Below are 13,331 nucleotides of genomic sequence, written 5' to 3'. Positions count from 1 at the left end.
ACCGAAGTTGTCCTTTAAATAAACTCCTGGTGTACTTACAAACTTTCCAATTCCTCATTTTATGAGTACAGAACATATCTGTACTACTGTAGAAGTTTGGTATAATTGCGGGCACACTGAAAAAAGTGATATTGACATGTTGTAATTTTTTCCTAAATGAAACTGTATTTATATACTCAATTTGTTTGTGTTTTGCAAAAACTCATTTGAGATAAGTAATATCTGCAAGAAAAAAAGGGTTTTGCTTCAGATTTGTTTGTGTTTCGCAAAAAAACTCATTTCAGATAAGTAATATCTGCAAGAAAAAAATAGGTTTTTCTTCAGAGGCGGTGCTGCGCATGCGTTTATTTGGCTGCCAAAAAACGACTGTCCTCCATTTTGCAAAGAGATCTGCACTTTTGACTTTTAACGGTAAGTGGTATATTATTAAACGTCATTTGACAGTCAGTTTACCATTAGAAATGTGGAGTGTCTTTAATTGCCTTATTTGACATATAGAGCTGTTTTCTTGAATATTTAAGAAATCGTCTACCAAGCTAGCTAACGTTAACTTTCCCTATAGAGCTAGCTTCTACTCCAATATAAGATTAACTTGGCTAACAAGTTCATCTTTAAGTTTACTTTTATTACCTCCTCGACGTAATTGATTGAATAACTTCAAAATGAATATAGACCTTAATGTTAGACAATTTAGGTTGTTGAAACTCAGTGGACCCAATAAAGTTTGTACAATTAACATTAACTGAACACAGATCTTGCCTGACATATAGGTTCACATTAACGTTAGAAGCTAGCTAGATAGCTTACCGAACACTTTATGCAGCAGACCAAACACGTTTTCACCGACCCCTGTGGAGTCAACTGACACTTAACTTGAGCAATGCCGAGTTTGCAAAAATACATTTGTTTGGAGACTCAGAATATAGGCTAAGGCACATGTAAAAAGGAAAGAAATTGGAAGCATGTATCGTGAGTGATTAGGTCAGGTCATAACTTGGACATGGCAAAAGCCACATTTACGCTAGGTTTAGAAACGTGTTGATTTATTCTGTCAGTAATGGAGCACCACTATTTTTCTCAATAATGTAATTGCCAGCACTGAATATGTGTGGTGATGGTGGCATTTCTCAAACTCAAGTTAATAGCAGTGCAAGATCTGGACAGGCTGATGCTACGCACCTGTTAAGCAGGTGTTGGTTGAACATTGTTCCATGGTGTTGAAATTCGAAATGTGTTCCCTCCAAGGGGACAGTCAGACCATCAAGCAGGGCTGTGTAGCTATTGTTGGTAGATTGTAAGATAATGTGTGAAATGTCAATTAAATTAAGTGTCAAAATCGTTTGATTAACTAGTGCCATTTGTGCATGTATTGAAAAAGTATATTTCATACATGTATACTTCATATTTATATTATAAATGTGTTTCTATCCTCTTTAGTTACTGATTGGATCAGGAAATGCCTGTGAGGCTTGGGTATTCAGGCAAGCTACAGGTCAAAGATGCGTAACCTTGGATGTCCAGTGACCGCTGTTTTCCAGAAGAAGAAGGTCCAGAAGAAGGTTTGAAGGACATAAAATTGCTAAACATTTGAGGATTTTGCAAGGTGTAGGTTTGTATTATTACTATTACTATTATTGTGTTAACTTCTATTACATATTACATACAATGATCACATTGGATCTTTTTCTGCTATTTGCAACTGCCATCACTTATGGTCACCTTACACACTGCTCTTCTGTCCCTTATTACAACATAGCGATAGATAGAGGCATTATCATTTCGTGACTAACTATAACTGGACTCCTCAGGATTGATACGACTACATGAGTTGTCATACATTCACCCACTCGCTCATTTTCCCGTTGCTCACATTGTTCCTTCCCCAAATGGTACACTTTATTAGCCTGATGTCGTCACACTCAATTCCTGTCAGAATTTAAGTCTGACGCTGCTTCGTTGGGACATGATTATGTGGTTTGTTTCAACCAATACAGGGGAAACAAATGCTTGCCAAATGCCTGTTATCTGCTGTAAAGCACTCTGAACTGAATCTTCTGTATTAAAAGTGCTTTATAAATAGAGGTTATTATTATTTAGAGTATTAATTGTATTTTCACAAAATAATTAATATCCCTGTATCTGAACAGACAGAGACTGTACATCTGAGGAGGGAGGCAGCCATCAAGACCCTGTGCCTTTATTTAGGTGATGATTCTCTCATACATGTACATGGTAAGTAACACTAACCAAGTGCATGATGAAATTGCAATAAAGGGTGTTAACTCATCAATAGTCACATTTATTTTTATGCCAATTTTTAAGCCAAAAACCTTCAAGCCAGCTCCCAGCTCGTACCTAACGCAGCTTTTTAAATTTTGTACAGGATATCCATGGCAAGGAGGTGTCAAGAGAAAACCACCCCTTGGAACATGAGGACATCGGCATTGCTGTGGATGGAGGCATCATTTTGGAGGAACCTTGGTCTGTTGCACAAGACTGTGCAGTGAAGCCAGAGACTTTCTAATGAGGAGACACAGCACTCGAAAAATCCTCCATAGAAATGCATAGGGTTAGTTAGTAATACCGTTAGCCGTTGTATACACATCCCACCCCTTCCTCGGCAAAACGTCAACATGTGAATACATTGAGCCAATCATATGGTGTGTTGTGCAGACATCGTGCCAATCATGTGTTGTGAACTCGGCACTGGAGTATGGTTGATGTCGTGAAGCCTTGCGCACGCGCATTTCTGCCAAATAGGATGCCCAAAGAGTGCCCAAAAAGCTTTGCATTATGGCCGCCGAGTGGAGGGACTTGCCTAAAAGGACTTTGGTGAAGCTAGGGGTCATATACACGTTGAATCAATGTTGAGCTCTCCAATACTATTATGAATTCATGCAAAAAGTTGTCATTCAGATGGATGGTGATAAGCTCCTACCCAAGGTTCTCAATCTTAAGAACCAAATCATTAGATGGGCAAGTGGGGCTCTTCTTTCTCGTCCCTGCTCTCTCTCTCTCTCTCTGTCTTTCTTTCTATCATTCGTCCTCTCTCTCGGCACACTTTTACACACACACACACACACACACACAATATCTTGTGTTTGGCTTTGTATCAGACACAAATTCGTGCAAAAAGTGGTCATGCAGATGAATGGTGAGAAGCTCTCACCCAAGTTTCTCTACCTTAAGAACCAAGTGACATTTAAATTCAAAGCCAAAGTATCTGTTTTTTGGGCTCTGTTTTTATTTTTCTTTCCCTTTTTCTTTCATTCTCTCTTTCTTTCTCTATCACACTCTACCTCTCTCATTCTCTACTGCTGTTGCTCCCTTATTTATAGATACATTGTCCTCATTGCAGTTTTGATTGAGAGCAGGTTTATTATTATTATATTTTAATATTCTTATCAATCTTGATATTTTAGGCACACAGGACCAGTGAGCAACCAATGTTCATTCATGCATATCGCTTGTGTTCATCTGTCTCTCATGCAGAACTGTGTTTTCTTTGTTGGAATTTGCATGTGAATTAATAAAGGTAAAGTTATAATCATACCATTTGTGTTTTGAGTTTTAGTTTAATTTAAGCTTAAAATATAACCTTAATTTTTACCAAGAAAATAATATTACATTTTACTCAAAATATTTTATTAGAGTTTGCTTGGCTTGATTTAGTTAAGCAAATTCAACTCAATTTAGTTTAGCTTTATTTGCAAGAAAATATTTAGCAAATTCAACTAAATCTAAATGGCTGGATGTAGCTAAATTAAATTAAGGGGAAATGGTTACCTAAATAAAATTAAGTAATTCTTGCATCTCATTTTTTTCAGTGCATTATTAGTGAGGTAATTTACGAGATACACCGTTGGTTCCATTAGTGCCTGCACTAGAGTAGATCGGGCCCAAAAAATCAAGCCCGACCCTACCCGAGCCCGTGCACATTGTGCCCGAGCCCGACCCGCCCGACACATTAACTGTAATTATGAGCCCGAGCCCGATTTAAACCCGACATTTTTTAAATACGTGGGCCATTATAACTGACGTTCTCAACTACAATTCCGAGCTGTTTGAGCTACAGAAATCCGTTTAGAATTATATTAATGAATTATGCAACAGAGGATGAAGAATGTAGGCTAAACTATGTTTGTTTATTCAGAATGGAATGGATTGCAAATGAATCCGAATGAAGAAACATCACTTACAACGTAAAATTATGTCCCTGCAGCAAAACTCGCATTTCTCTGTGAGGGATTGCCTTGCTCTCAGATGTATGCTTGGAGAAGTGACAAAAGAGGACATTGAAGGCTGGCTATCATTATTTCTGTCATGGCAAGCCTGCTGTAAGGGTCCTGTCGTGTTTTGTTTTCCCCGTTTAGTGTTCATGTCTTCATCTCTTGTTTACTTCCTGTGTCCTGTTCCATGTGTTTCTTTGTTTGTTTTGCCACGTGTTTCTGTTCCCTGTGCCCGTGTCTCCGCCCCTCACCTGATCCGCGTTAGTCTGTTAATTATGGTTTCCACCTGTCTTGTTTTACCTTGTTCCTTGTCCACCTGAGCCTTGTTAAATCCCTGTGTATATAAACCCCTAGTTTCGTTATGTTCCTTCTGTGTCATTGTTGTAAGATTCCTGCGCTGCACTCTGTAACTAAAGTCAGTAAATCTACTCTTGGTGTGTTGTCCTGCTTTTGGGTCAATTCAAGTAGCAGCCCGTAACAGTCCGTGACACCTGCTTCATGTTCATCTTAAAGTCTTTTTGCTGTCATAGGTGAACATCGTGCGCACTTAATGCACGCAACAAAGAATACCTTACAAATGCATACCTCCGACTTTTCTCCAAACTTGATCGAAGTTTTTCTCCTGTTTTCATTTTTTTTCTTTACATCTTCAAGTTTCACGTTGCACTTAAGCTACACAATAGGCCTACAGCACAGCAGGCCCGGTGTGATGCGTGCGAGTGGAGAAGCTGTGCATGACACGTGTTGCGCAGATGACATTACAAATGACATTTTGTAACGCTGAGCCTAACTTGTATAACGTTGTATACACTTGTTACTTAGGCCTACATTGATAAATATATAATATTTCTGAGTCTGACTATGGCATAGCTTTAGCTCCCCACCCAAGTAGGCTAATGATTTAAAAACTGCAACTGTATCCTCAGTCCAATTGCTACAAGCTGTGTTAACTTGTGTGTGCACTTGCCCATCGGTTGGTTTGGTTTGCACAGCCAGCCTAAGACGGTTGTAAGCATCTGCAAAGTTTCTATCTTCCAACATTTTGTTGTTGAATTTTAAGCAGTAATCAAGGTGCTGATGTACCTTAAGATATATTTTAAAGGATTTGGCAAGGGCTTTAGTGACTGCCTTTTCTTCTGCCATATCTTCTTTTTTAAAATTCCTTCTGTGTCTTCTTGTTTGGGTTCCTAGGTCAGGCTTCTATGAATAAAATCCTGATAGCAGGCTTCTGTGTGATGAGGGTCTGTCTTTTCTTGTCCTTTTTTCTTTGTTCTTTTTTCAGTAGCAATGAAAATGTCTTTGTTTTGCTTGTTGTAAGAGGGCTGGCTTCTGAAGAATTCTGGTGAGGATTTTCTTATGTCTTCTATGAATAAACGCTTCTTAGCAATTAAAATTGCTTTTGTAGCTTTGGGTAAAAGCCTAAGGAATAAAAGCTTCTTAGTAGCAATGAAATGTGGTTTTCTGGTTGATAGCAGCCTTCTGGAGCTCTGAAGACCTCTGATGCTTTGGAGAGAAGACTTCTCTGCTGAGTTTTGTCTCTGAGAATGGAAGGGTGAGTGAGCAGGTTATGCCTACTTATAAGTGGTACTTTACAGCCCCACCCACATTTCCTAGGGTGTGTTTACAGCATATGAGCAATATAGTCATAATTACAGTGAAACTCAGCTAATTGTTCCATCATCCTTACAGCCCCACCCACATTTGTTTACAGGATATGAGTCAAATAGTCATAAGTACAGTGAAACTCAGTTAATTGCTCCATTATCACCTCTCTCAGTCACATGCAAATAGGTCATTGATTACTGTGAAAGCACATATGCACTGACACCCCCCAAAGTGAAGTTACACACCAAAATAAAGCTTAGACTATGCTCTTTCCATTCCAGCTATTGGCATTAGAGTTTATAATCAATTAATGACATTCATTAAATAATAAATCACAACTCACTTATGTGTGGAATATCAGCCTATGCGTTTACATCCCCCACAAAAATGTGATTTTTTTAAACGAATGTCATTTATTGATTATAAAGTCTAAAAAAAATGAATCACAGAGACAGATATTTGTTTTAGCTTTAAGTTAAGTTTATGAAGTTCATTATTAAGGTTGAAGGGGTGGGAGGTGACATCCAGGTCAAGTTGTTACTTGTTTTATAAATGGTACACATGGTACACACAAAAATAAAGCTCATGTAGTCAGGCTGGCGCAGTTCAGTGCATGATTGATTACATACACCTGTGGGTGTGGTGTGAAGTAATGGCTTCGTAATTTCCTCCCAGATAAATTAAGGGATGCTCTCACAATTTTTTGTAATGCACGCTGCGTCCGCTGGTCGGAAGTAGTACTATAGCCGCTCAATTCATCTTTGTGTGGAGGTTGTGCCAGAACTTCACGCTGGGCATTGCTTTAAAAGTAAATCGCTTCTTGAGGCGCGATGGCTCCAGCCCACGCCAGTCTTAAGCGCCATCCTTTCTACTAAGCACCTCGGCACTACCGAAGTCTGATTGATGACCAGTGGATTCCAGTGTTCTACTCCAGTCTCCTAGTGGCTACTAGAGTGCACACGGAATGTCAAGCTGACGTGTTTCTCTCCTCCATTCCAAGTCAATTTCCTCTTAATTTATTTCAGAAACCAAGTAATTAACAATCTCCATATACTGTAGGTGCAAGGTGGTAAAGAGTCTAGGTCTCTGTTCCATTTTCGTATGGGTCGACGCTTGTCAATGTCTGCCAGCTTCGCTAAATACCTCTGCTTGGCTGGTAGTAAGTTTCTCCCTTCTATTTATTTTACTTACTGACAATGCTGAACTTGTCACGCCTGTGTGAGTCTATGGCATCTACATTACATTGTAATAAACTAAGAAGAGCATTGTTCATCCGTGTCCAGCTGAGTTCATCTGTGTCTGGCTAGCTTCTAGAAGCTACTTTCATAAGGAAACCGTGGAGGATTACTAGCCTGATATTTACAACAGCAACCACCTAAGCACATTTTCTAAGTTAACTCCTCAATATCTATGGGGAGAAAAGACAAGTCAACTTCCATTCCAACTCAATTTCCTCTTCATTTATTTCAAAACCAATTAATTTTAAAACAAAAATCTCCATTTAGGATGCAAGGTTCTGTTGGTCTTATTAATGATGTAGGCACTTTCTAACCCAGAGAACGGCTGGATGAAGAGAAACAAGTTTTAAAATGAGGAAAATTACTGATAGAAAGTCTTAGTCACTTTTTTAAAAAAGTGCCCCCATTCCCCTTTCTGCCTGATGCTATGTCCTTAATTCGGGAAAATTGAGATGCTAAGGATTACTAGCCTGATATTTACAACAGATGCTAATGGTCTAATCCGATTCAATGATGTAGGCCGGAACTAAAAGTGGCATCGCCAGACCCAGAGAACGGCTGGATGAACTGGAGAAAGGTAAAACTCTACAACAGTTTAACTCTAGGGCTCTTCAAATGAGCGTATTTCCCAAATGGTGGCATATCCCTTTAATATGGCTGATAGATACAGTAAATCCCTTTCGAAGTCTTTCTGTGGTCACTTTAAAAAGTGCCCCCAATTCCCTTTCTGCCTGCTCTCCATTCCTGGCATTTATGTCCTTAATTCGAAATGGAAAATTGACTTCATGATTCAAGAAGACATGATTCATTGTCTTCTTCAAAAGGGCATCGTAAAATCGTTCTCCTGGATATGAGTCTACCCGCACTCTCTTGGCATTGCATTTTGGGCCGTGAAGTATTTGAATCACCAAATATCAGGATTGGTCTCTGGATTAGCTTCCCATTTGTACATTTGTCTTTGAAATGCTGGCGTATTGTAAACAAGGCTTTGTCCTCTGCCAATTGATCCAATTTTCCTTCAGCTGTACTTCAGCTCTCACTGCCACATCCATATTAAAATCAACCAGTTCTTTCTTGGCCCAGTTTACTGCCATAGCCCATGCCTCCTCCCAGTTTGTGGTATCTGTATTGAAGTTGAAATCTGCCAATACACCTTCAAAATGTCTAGTGATGACTGCAACTGTATCCTCAGTCCAATTGCTACAAGCTGTGTTAACTTGTGTGTGCACTTGCCCATCGGTTGGTTTGGTTTGCACAGCCAGCCTAAGACGGTTGTAAGCATCTGCAAAGTTTCTATCTTCCAAATGTTGTTGTTGAATTTTAAGCAGTAATCAAGGTGCTGATGTACCTTAAGATATATTTTAAAGGATTTGGCAAGGGCTTTAGTGACTGCCTTTTCTTCTGCCATATCTTCTTTTTTAAAATTCCTTCTGTGTCTTCTTGTTTGGGTTCCTAGGTCAGGCTTCTATGAATAAAATCCTGATAGCAGGATTCTGTGTGATGAGGGTCTGTCTTTTCGTGTCCTTTTTTCTTTGTTCTTTTTCAGTAGCAATGAAAATGTCTTTGTTTTGCTTGTTGTAAGAGGGCTGGCTTCTGAAGAATTCTGGTGAGGATTTTCTTATGTCTTCTATGAATAAACGCTTCTTAGCAATTAAAATTGCTTTTGTAGCTCTGGGTAAAAGCCTAAGGAATAAAAGCTTCTTAGTAGCAATGAAATGTGGTTTTCTGGTTGATAGCAGCCTTCTGGAGCTCTGAAGACCTCTGATGCTTTGGAGAGAAGACTTCTCTGCTGAGTTTTGTCTCTGAGAATGGAAGGGTGAGTGAGCAGTTTATGCCTACTTATAAGTGGTACTTTACAGCCCCACCCACATTTCCTAGGGTGTGTTTACAGCATATGAGCAATATAGTCATAATTACAGTGAAACTCAGCTAATTGTTCCATCATCCTTACAGCCCCACCCACATTTGTTTACAGGATATGAGTCAAATAGTCATAAGTACAGTGAAACTCAGTTAATTGCTCCATTATCACCTCTCTCAGTCACATGCAAATAGGTCATTGATTACTGTGAAAGCACATATGCACTGACACCCCCCAAAGTGAAGTTACACACCAAAATAAAGCTTAGACTATGCTCTTTCCATTCCAGCTATTGGCATTAGAGTTTATAATCAATTAATGACATTCATTAAATAATAAATCACAACTCACTTATGTGTGGAATATCAGCCTATGCGTTTACATCCCCCACAAAAATGTGATTTTTTTAAACGAATATCATTTATTGATTATAAAGTCTAACAAAAATGAATCACAGAGACAGATATTTGTTTTAGCTTTAAGTTAAGTTTATGAAGTTCATTATTAAGGTTGAAGGGGTGGGAGGTGACATCCAGGTCAAGTTGTTACTTGTTTTATATATGGTACACATGGTACACACAAAAATAAAGCTCATGTAGTCAGGCTGGCGCAGTTCAGTGCATGATTGATTACATACACCTGTGGGTGTGGTGTGAAGTAATGGCTACGTAATTTCCTCCCAGATAAATTAAGGGATGCTCTCACAATTTTTTTGTAATGCACGTTGCCGTCGCTGGTCGGAAGTAGTACTATAGCCGTTCAATTCATCTTTGTGTGGAGGTTGTGCCAGAACTTCACGCTGGGCATTGCTTTAAAAGTAAATCGCTCTTGAGGCGTATGGCTCCAGCCCACGCCAGTCTTAAGCGCCATCCTTTCTACTAAGCACCTCGGCACTACCGAGTCTGATTGATGACCAGTGGACGAGTGTTCTACTCCAGTCTCCTAGTGGCTACTAGAGTGCACACGGAATGTCAAGCTGACGTGTTTCTCTCCTCCATTCCAAGTCAATTTCCTCTTAATTTATTTCAGAAACCAAGTAATTAACAATCTCCATATACTGTAGGTGCAAGGTGGTAAAGAGTCTAGGTCTCTGTTCCATTTTCGTATGGGTCGACGTTGTCAATGTCTGCCAGCTTCGCTAAATACCTCTGCTTGGCGCTGGTAGTAAGTTTCTCCCTTCTATTTATTTTACTTACTGACAATGCTGAACTTGTCACGCCTGTGTGAGTCTATGGCATCTACATTACATTGTAATAAACTAAGAAGAGCATTGTTCATCCGTGTCCAGCTGAGTTCATCTGTGTCTGGCTAGCTTCTAGAAGCTACTTTCATAAGGAAACCGTGAGGATTACTAGCCTGATATTTACAACAGCAACCACCTAAGCACATTTTCTAAGTTAACTCCTCAATATCTATGGGGAGAAAAGACAAGTCAACTTCCATTCCAACTCAATTTCCTCTTCATTTATTTCAAAAACCAAGTAATTAACAATCTCCATATAGGTGCAAGGTTCTGTTGGTCTTATTACACTTTCTAACTTGAGAAGAGACAAGTTTTAAACAGGAAAATTACCGGAAATCTTAGTCACTTTTAAGCGTGATGCTAACGGGCGAGATGCTAACGGGCGAGATGCTAATGGTCTAATCCGATTCAATGATGTAGGCCGGAACTAAAAGTGGCATCGCCAGACCCAGAGAACGGCTGGATGAACTGGAGAAAGGTAAAACTCTACAACAGTTTAACTCTAGGGCTCTTCAAATGAGCGTATTTCCCCAAATGGTGGCATATCCCTTTAATATGGCTGATAGACACAGTAAATCCCTTTCGGAAGTCTTTCTGTGGTCACTTTAAAAAGTGCCCCCAATTCCCTTTCTGCCTGCTCTCCATTCCTGGCATTTATGTCCTTAATTCGAAATGGAAAATTGACTTCATGATTCAAGAAGACATGATTCATTGTCTTCTTCAAAAGGGCATCGTAAAATCGTTCTCCTGGATATGAGTCTACCCGTACTCTCTTGGCATTGCATTTTGGGAGCCGTGAAGTATTTGAATCACCAAATATCAGGATTGGTCTCTGGATTAGCTTCCCATTTGTACATTTGTCTTTGAAATGCTGGCGTATTGTAAACAAGGCTTTGTCCTCTGCCAATTGATCCAATTTTTCCTTCAGCTGTACTTCAGCTCTCACTGCCACATCCATATTAAAATCAACCAGTTCTTTCTTGGCCCAGTTTACTGCCATAGCCCATGCCTCCTCCCAGTTTGTGGTATCTGTATTGAAGTTGAAATCTGCCAATACACCTTCAAAATGTCTAGTGATGACTGCAACTGTATCCTCAGTCCAATTGCTACAAGCTGTGTTAACTTGTGTGTGCACTTGCCCATCGGTTGGTTTGGTTTGCACAGCCAGCCTAAGACGGTTGTAAGCATCTGCAAAGTTTCTATCTTCCAAAATGTTGTTGTTGAATTTTAAGCAGTAATCAAGGTGCTGATGTACCTTAAGATATATTTTGAAGGATTTGGCAAGGGCTTTAGTGACTGCCTTTTCTTCTGCCATATCTTCTTTTTTAAAATTCCTTCTGTGTCTTCTTGTTTGGGTTCCTAGGTCAGGCTTCTATGAATAAAATCCTGATAGCAGGCTTCTGTGTGATGAGGGTCTGTCTTTTCTTGTCCTTTTTTCTTTGTTCTTTTTTCAGTAGCAATGAAAATGTCTTTGTTTTGCTTGTTGTAAGAGGGCTGGCTTCTGAAGAATTCTGGTGAGGATTTTCTTATGTCTTCTATGAATAAACGCTTCTTAGCAATTAAAATTGCTTTTGTAGCTCTGGGTAAAAGCCTAAGGAATAAAAGCTTCTTAGTAGCAATGAAATGTGGTTTTCTGGTTGATAGCAGCCTTCTGGAGCTCTGAAGACCTCTGATGCTTTGGAGAGAAGACTTCTCTGCTGAGTTTTGTCTCTGAGAATGGAAGGGTGAGTGAGCAGTTTATGCCTACTTATAAGTGGTACTTTACAGCCCCACCCACATTTCCTAGGGTGTGTTTACAGCATATGAGCAATATAGTCATAATTACAGTGAAACTCAGCTAATTGTTCCATCATCCTTACAGCCCCACCCACATTTGTTTACAGGATATGAGTCAAATAGTCATAAGTACAGTGAAACTCAGTTAATTGCTCCATTATCACCTCTCTCAGTCACATGCAAATAGGTCATTGATTACTGTGAAAGCACATATGCACTGACACCCCCCAAAGTGAAGTTACACACCAAAATAAAGCTTAGACTATGCTCTTTCCATTCCAGCTATTGGCATTAGAGTTTCTAATCAATTAATGACATTCATTAAATAATAAATCACAACTCACTTATGTGTGGAATATCAGCCTATGCGTTTACATCCCCCACAAAAATGTGATTTTTTTAAACGAATATCATTTATTGATTATAAAGTCTAACAAAAATGAATCACAGAGACAGATATTTGTTTTAGCTTTAAGTTAAGTTTATGAAGTTCATTATTAAGGTTGAAGGGGTGGGAGGTGACATCCAGGTCAAGTTGTTACTTGTTTTATATATGGTACACATGGTACACACAAAAATAAAGCTCATGTAGTCAGGCTGGCGCAGTTCAGTGCATGATTGATTACATACACCTGTGGGTGTGGTGTGAAGTAATGGCTACGTCATTTCCTCCCAGATAAATTAAGGGATGCTCTCACAATTTTTTTGTAATGCACGTTGCCGTCATCTGGTCGGAAGTAGTACTATAGCCGTTCAATTCATCTTTGTGTGGAGGTTGTGCCAGAACTTCACGCTGGGCATTGCTTTAAAAAGTAAATCGCTCTTGAGGCGGCTCTCCAGCCCACGCCAGTCTTAAAGCGCCATCCTTTCTACTAAGCACCTCGGCACTACCGAGTCTGATTGATGACCAGTGGACGAGTGTTCTACTCCAGTCTCCTAGTGGCTACTAGAGTGCACACGGAATGTCAAGCTGACGTTTCTTCTCCTCCTCCATTCCAAGTCAATTTCCTCTTAATTTATTTCAGAAACCAAGTAATTAACAATCTCCATATACTGTAGGTGCAAGGTGGTAAAGAGTCTAGGTCTCTGTTCCATTTTCAGTATGGGTCGACGTTGTCAATGTCTGCCAGCTTCGCTAAATACCTCTGCTTGGCGCTGGTAGTAAGTTTCTCCCTTCTATTTATTTTACTTACTGACAATGCTGAACTTGTCACGCCTGTGTGAGTCTATGGCATCTACATTACATTGTAATAAACTAAGAAGAGCATTGTTCATCCGTGTCCAGCTGAGTTCATCTGTGTCTGGCTAGCTTCTAGAAGCTACTTTCATAAGGAAACCGTGAGGATTACTAGCCTGATATTTACAACAGCAACCACCTA

At 39.5% G+C, this 13,331-nt stretch overlaps 1 long non-coding RNA gene across 1 annotated transcript; it reads left to right on the top strand.

Moving 5' to 3' along the window:
* The first annotated feature begins 288 nt into the window (after window positions 1-288).
* LOC125289894 lies at window positions 289-2,559 on the top strand. Its single transcript, XR_007192714.1, has 4 exons — window positions 289-411; window positions 1,438-1,609; window positions 2,148-2,232; window positions 2,384-2,559. It is a non-coding gene; the product is annotated as an uncharacterized LOC125289894 (long non-coding RNA).
* The last annotated feature ends 10,772 nt before the right edge of the window (window positions 2,560-13,331 follow it).

The sequence above is a fragment of the Alosa alosa genome, chromosome 24 (assembly GCF_017589495.1).
Source record: "Alosa alosa isolate M-15738 ecotype Scorff River chromosome 24, AALO_Geno_1.1, whole genome shotgun sequence".
NCBI lineage: Eukaryota > Metazoa > Chordata > Actinopteri > Clupeiformes > Clupeidae > Alosa > Alosa alosa.
This window is presented reverse-complemented; position numbering and strand designations above follow the sequence as displayed.